This window comes from Megalops cyprinoides, chromosome 8 (genome assembly GCF_013368585.1).
Source record: "Megalops cyprinoides isolate fMegCyp1 chromosome 8, fMegCyp1.pri, whole genome shotgun sequence".
NCBI classification, from domain to species: Eukaryota; Metazoa; Chordata; class Actinopteri; order Elopiformes; family Megalopidae; genus Megalops; species Megalops cyprinoides.
In genome coordinates this window covers 7,664,136-7,671,313 of record NC_050590.1, presented here as the reverse complement: position 1 = coordinate 7,671,313, position 7,178 = coordinate 7,664,136, and positions in this window count along the sequence as shown.

Here is a 7,178-nt window from a genome sequence, read left to right as displayed (position 1 = left end):
TCATAAACGGCTTTTCACGAAAGGAGAACATGCAATTACTGTCACAATTTCACGATATTGTGTGGGATTGGTGGCGCGTGGGCGTTTAACAGCTCAGCTATCGAGGTTACATTCTTGCCATTTATTGCAACTCTCATCATTCCTGTGATACATTTGTCTGCAATTGGGGACAATAATTTGATACGAACCAAGCCTGTAATATAAACATAAATGACATTACACTATTGTCATTTAGCATACGCTCTTATCCAGACCGACTAACATGGTTGGATATTTGCTGAGGCAAATGTGGGTTAAGTACTTTACCCAAGGGTACAACAGCAGTGCCCCAACGGAGTATTGAACCAGCAACCTTTTGGTTACGAGCTCTGCTCCTGCTACATTTCAGTCTATAATATGTAAGCATATTAAACATGTATTTTGATACCGATATTGTATAGTTCCTACATTTTACATATAAATGTAGTTCTGAAAAAAAAAATATTATTTCTTGTGTTATATCTTATTTTATATATTATTTTCTCAATGTGAGTTATTAAAAATCCATTCTGACTGTGATTTTATCTGTATTATACATTACACACCACGACGCACATGCACTCCTATCAAGGTCTGAATAACACCGCTCCTGTTCACTCAGAAAGTGACTATGAAGATCCTTCGGTTCATTTCCTCCAGGTCGCCCAGTTCTTTCAGCGCACTCGGTCAGGCTCGTTCAGCGTGTTTCCTTGTCTGGCCATAGGGTGGCGACTCGACGATGCTCTGTTGTTCGATGTTAAGGTAACTCGAACCTAGACGACAAATAGTGTCATTGAGCCACGGGGCAGATGATATGCCGTTTGTATCCACCCAGACGGAAAAAAATGCAACACATATAGAATCAATATAAAGCACTGAATCCTTCCTTCCTTAATTCTACCAAATATTTAGTCACAGTAAAGGTCCTCCCTCCACCGCTTTGGAAGTTGCAGAAAGTGCAAGTAACATCGCTGAAAAATAAACACATATACTAGCTACTTATCATGTAAAAAATATGAGTGGCCTAGTATTCACTAAAATAGCAAAACTGCCCATGCTTAGTTTTAGAAACATTTGCTATCATTATTCGGTAGGCTAACCTATATCTAGACAGTAATGAATGAAAATAAAAAAAAGTGAAAAGTAATTTTGAACAATTATAAGATAGACACGATATTACGATGTTGCAGTTCGCGTGTTTTAATTAACTGTATTGACTTTGTTCTGTTCAGCCTGAATGTCCACTACACTAAAGAAGTCAACTGAGGGAGAAGAGAGCTGCCCAGTAAAGACAACGCTGTCTAGCTAACACCTGTCGACTATGCAATGCCAGTTCGTTGCAAAACCTACGCAACGACTACCTGATAAACCAAGATAAATAGCCTCACCAAATCAATATCATAATCATAATGATAATCAGCTTTAGCCTACCACTTCAAAGTATTTCTGTAATCTCAGATCGTTCCTGTTCGACACAGGATTGTATGACGTCATAAAACGACCAACAAACAATATATTCCTTCGTAAAATGTCTACATATAGTTATAGGATAATTACATCACACCGGTAAAATAAAGCAGGCTATTAACTCGATAATAAACTAAACTCAGTAACTAGCTTCATTGGTAATTATCTTAAAATGGTAGTAGAGACTTCTTATTGTATGCTGCAATCTCAACTGTAATATTTTTCCAACAACAGAGCAATTTCGTAGGCTGTGTATTAAATTGCACAATATGACGACGGACGTAATCACCCTGTGGTCGGACATTTAAACACACTGAACGAAATGAACAAGATTCACCGAACTAGGTGTACTGAAAGACTGAGCGAACTGGAAGAGCTGAATGAATCAGCAGAGAAATGAGAGAACTGGATGAACAGACGAACTGCCTGCACTGAACAAGCACCACTGTACGGTGTACGGATTTGTTCAGTGATTGGGGCCGTTTGCGTTCAATGACTCTGCTGCTTCCGATACACTTCCCGGCAGGCAGCCCGTCCCAATGTAACTCTTCCTCCACCTACAACCATTTTTTAGATGGCTATAGACTGATGTAAGCATAGCTGTCGCTCAAACCATATTGGGGAGGTTGCCTGACCTGTGAGTCAAATGAACAAATCTTTTAGAATACTGAACTACTTCATACAGTACACTGAAAAGATGTTCATAAAGATACTGCACGACAGTATTATAGACCTGCTTGAGGTGGCTGCAGTGGTCGTTGTAATTGTAACAGCTACTGCAGAAGAAATCCATACAATTCTACACAGCCCTTAGTAACAGCATGACTGACATCTACAGTCCACAGGGCAAACAATTCAACCTAATTACAAACCCTTAATTTATAGTCTATACTTAATGTGATGAGGTGAAGGTATACGACCTTAGGGGATAGAGAGAGAGAGTTGGGTTCTCGATGAAAATGCAAGCTATGGCTACAAAAGAGATCAATGGACATTAAAGTGATGGGTACATAAAGCTCAAGCCCACTGGCAGACATCACATTAATATCATTTAACAGACAATCTTACACAGATCGACTTACAAAAGTCACAGTTGTATCAATTAATACAGCTGGATACTTACTGAGACAATTGTGGCTTTGCCCAATGGTATAACAGCAGGGCCCCAGCTGGGAATTGAACCAGCAACCTTTCAGTGACAAGCCCTGCTCCTTACCACTATGCCACACTGCAGACATTCTAAAGATTGACAAAAGTGCTGCTCATCCAAGGTACACACCAGGTGAACACACCTGCTTGTGTTCAGGACCTTGAGCAGAAAGCCTTCTTTTCAGACTAACCACTGTCACACACCTGGCAGACACATTCTCACAGCTCTGTTGTACTGCTACTTGCTGAACAAGGCGAAAAAGGACCATCCAGTCAGAGTGAGTGTGGTTTTTATTCGCACACTCCCACTTACTATATAAAAAAACCCTCGGAATGTCTTTCACTATACTAGAGGAATTATTTTGTAAACATCGCTCCTGACAAATTTGATGAAGAGTGTGAATTAAGTCCCCAGTGGGGTCCCTTGTTTACCTGTTGTTGCATTCCTGTTGTTTGTTTTTGCTTACGGCACACTTTAGTCCATTGCATTAATGATATGCGTCCTCATTTAAATAATATCGGGGGCATCTGGGAAGTGTGCAGAGGCCTTGCTGGGCTGTTAATTACTGAACTCCCCTCATTATGCAGGGGGACACAGTCCAGAACTGCTGAATCAGGTAGGCTCGGTGTTTGAGCCAGCTGTTGCATTTGACACGTTTTTTTTTTTTTTTTTACAATGTGTCATATCAATTGGATATTCTATTCTATTCATCCTTTTTGATGTGATTTAATGACCCTGTTTCCCAGATACTTCTGAAAGTTGAGATGGTACCCATTTTGTTGCAAATGAAAAGAGGGAATTAAGAACTTTAAAGAAAGTATGCTAGCATGAACTGTAAGTGCTCAGAGACTTACAGTTCTCATGGTACATTAGGCAATAACCTAAGTGGAATATTCTGTGTATTTTCAATGAAAATGTTACTTGAATCTGCTAAAAATATCAACTGCCATGTTTTTTTTTGTCTTGTCCTCCACTTTATGGTGTCTTGGTAGGGAATGAGCCAAATTACTTCTTAGATAATGTGTAATGACTGTAATTACATCTTATGTTTTCTGCCAGAGTGAGGCTGTGAATGTCACTTTGTGCCAGAAGAGGGTGTGAGGACTTACTTAAATTAGATTCCAATCATCATGTGAACACTCTGTCCCTGTATTGAAGGCAGCTTGACAGTGGCTTCACTGTTGACCATGAATTAAATGGGTGAGGTCTGAAAAACACACCAAATATGACCAAATGGCACGAGCCCTCATTTAAGTCTCTACCAGAGCTACTGTATACCCTCATTAAAAGTGCCATATTTGCCATATTTTAACTGTAGATTAAATTAGGTCCAGCCCCCTCATCTCCCTCTAAAATGCAACAAGAATGTGTTGTGCATTATACAGTTGTGAAAAACATATTTCTGAACTTGGATACCTTTTAGGGTCTTGCCTACAACTGGCAATCTGCTTTAACCAATGTTACATTTTATTGCCATTATTATATTGCCATTTACCAGATGTTTTTAATTAGAGTGACTTACATAGGTTACAGTTTTTACAGTTACCCATTTATACAGCTAGATAATAATTGAGGCAACTGTGGGTTAAGTATCATGCCCAAGGGTACAGCAGCAGTGCCCCAGCTGGGAATCAAACCAGCAACCTTTTGGTTACAAGCCCTGGTCCTTATCACTGTACCACATGGCTACCCGTTACACACTTGTGAAAAACACATTTCTGAACCTGAGTCTGTCTCATCACGAGACAAGCTGAGTTGAAGGCTTCTACTTTTAGGTCGAACTGAGTTATAACCTTTTGGATGAATACATCAACGGGGAACAGAAAAGGTACCATATTTTCTGACGAACGGCTCCTGAGAATGGACTACGTCATTGGGACGATATAAGAGGCCGGACAGTCTGCTGGAGGAGCCGTACCCTGACTGTCTGTTCTTCTCCTATAATTCCACTGAGTTCCAGTGGTCCTGCTACTGGTCAGGACGTGTGGCACACCAAGTCTGTGTGATCAACCCAACCTGGCCCAAGGAATATGTGGCAGTGTAGCACAGTGGGTAAGGAGCAGGACTTGTAAGGTTCGATCCCTGCTGGGACACTGCTGCTGTACCCTTGGGCAAGGTACTTAACCCACAGTTGCCTCAGTAAATATCCAGCTGTATAAATGGATAACATTGTAAAGAACTGTAACCTACTCTAACCTAACTGTCGCTTTGGATAAAAGCGTCTGCTAAATGAATAAAATGTAAATACACAATCAGCAGGACGTTTAAATAACATTCTTGCAGTACTCTCTGGCTGTGATTTATGCTGCATGCGCAGACTGTTTTTCTGTTTCAGACAGAGGCTAAATCATGGGCTGATTAGGCTTGAATGGCCTGTTCTCAGAGCAATGTTGTGCTTTTTTTTTTTTTTTTTTTTGCCAAACTCGTCCCCATGGGGGTTCCAGGGAGGGCCGGGAAAGCCAGGTGTGATTTGGAATCCGGCCCGGCCAGACCAGAGGCACTCTATGGGACCTCAGAGCCAGCAATGAGTGTGAAACAAAATGAGAAGGCTGTCCAGAGGAGCTTAGATGGCTGTGGAGCATGAAATGGAAAGAGGTCACTGTGGACTGTAGTGTTCTTAACCAAAAAAAGACCTGTGCGTGCTGTTCCTGCATTCACCCAGCAGACGCATTGGCACATCAGTGCAACTCCTGACCTTTTTATAATCAATATTATTTGCTTGGCGGAAGTCCTTATCAAATGTGACACAGCTAATTTTTTTTTTAACATGACATTCAGTTATACAGCCATACACCTATTGAAGCCAGGGGACAATCTGCCACCTTGTGCTTGTGTGCCAAATTGCTTAACCTCCATGTCACACCACGATTCGCTCTCCTTTACACTGGCTTCTGTAGTCAGAAAGTGGGAGCTGGAAGCGTCATGCTGAGTTGCAGAGGAAGATGTGCAATCATGTAATGTACAAAGGTACACAGCTAATAGCTGATTGTCATTGTTAGAATGAACATGTTCAAAGATATATTTGTATGTTCTGTAACAAAGCGATTAAGGATTGTTAAAGTTGTCAGAATCTTTTCTAGTTTTAAAATAAATGTTTTCCTAGAATTCCTCCATTGATTGTGATGAATGAATTAATTTTATTTAAGTTTAAAATAAGGTATGGCTTTCATGGCATACTTAATTGTTAAGAGAAATCATTTTGGGTGTAGTATTATATTACTACCAACAGAGGGAGACATGGACTGCCTGTTCTCTTTCCCTACTAAGATTAGTTTTTTTTTAATGATTTAGACTCTGGACTTTAAAACATGATCCCAATGATCGAAACACACTCACATCTCTCAAAATCTAAAGTAATTTTGCAAAATCGTAAGTTAGGTCTGGTTCTTTTCACCCAAATTGCAAACATGCTTTTGCAAAACTCAAAATAAAGCAACCTCTTCATTTATTGCAAATTTCACGTGAAGTGTTTCATTATATCCACAAGCTTACAATGAAATACAATTCTGCTGAAATACAAGTGCACATTGTTTAGTTATGCAATGATCTGTTAGACCTTTCTAATGGGGCCATGTATAAAAAGAGCAATGAAGCCAGTTGCTGAGGGATCGCAAAAATATAGCTATAAGCAGTAGGGAAGGACGTAAAGATAAATGTCTGTCTGATCAGATAGGCACAAATATTGTTGCTCATATAATCAGCTATCGATTATCAATGAGGGGCAGTGGCCAAAACCAGTCTAAGTAGATCTAAGTTAGTGCTGTGGCTTCAAATTAGTGATACACTCAGAATTGTATAATATGTATAGTAAGTAATCTTTAACAGGAATACATGATGTTCCTTTCTGCTGCATTTGCTATAAGTGGTTATTGGAGGTGGCAGTGTATTTTTTCATCTCAAGAATTGCATGCTACATTCCTACCTGCCAGCACTCTATTCATTTTTAGAACTGAACCAACCTCCTGCTGGTAAATTTCACAGATCAACAGGAGGCTGTTACTGTGCACATTGTTCTGGCAATGCAATCCACGTCAAGGCAATGCCGAGCTCATACAATGATAAAACTTTCCGATATTAACAGTGTTTTTCTGACAACTACCGACTGCCCTAAAGAAAAAAAAATGGCAAGAAAACAGGTGCCATTTTATAGTGATGTTAACATACATCACAGAGTTTACGTAAACCTGACATTGTTAGGAACATTTTTCTTTCAGAGAATATTGGAGCTTGACGTTACCATACCGCCACATAAGGACTTCGTTTATAGATATTAAATCAAGCTGAAAAAGGTGACAGAAAGTGGGCTTTATGCCACTGCTGATGTCTCAGGCCAGCACGAGGGAAACATGACAATGTGTGCTGCCACTACTCGTAAGTAATTCCACGCTGGGTTGATGTAACATGGCACACATGCCATTGTTACTTGATTGAGTGCATGATTGTTTGAAACCCTTAACCCCACACCCCCCTAACTCCCTTCCATGAGTTGAAAGAGCCAAAATTTGACCTTTATTTTTTATCAGGGAGGTCATCTTCCACTATT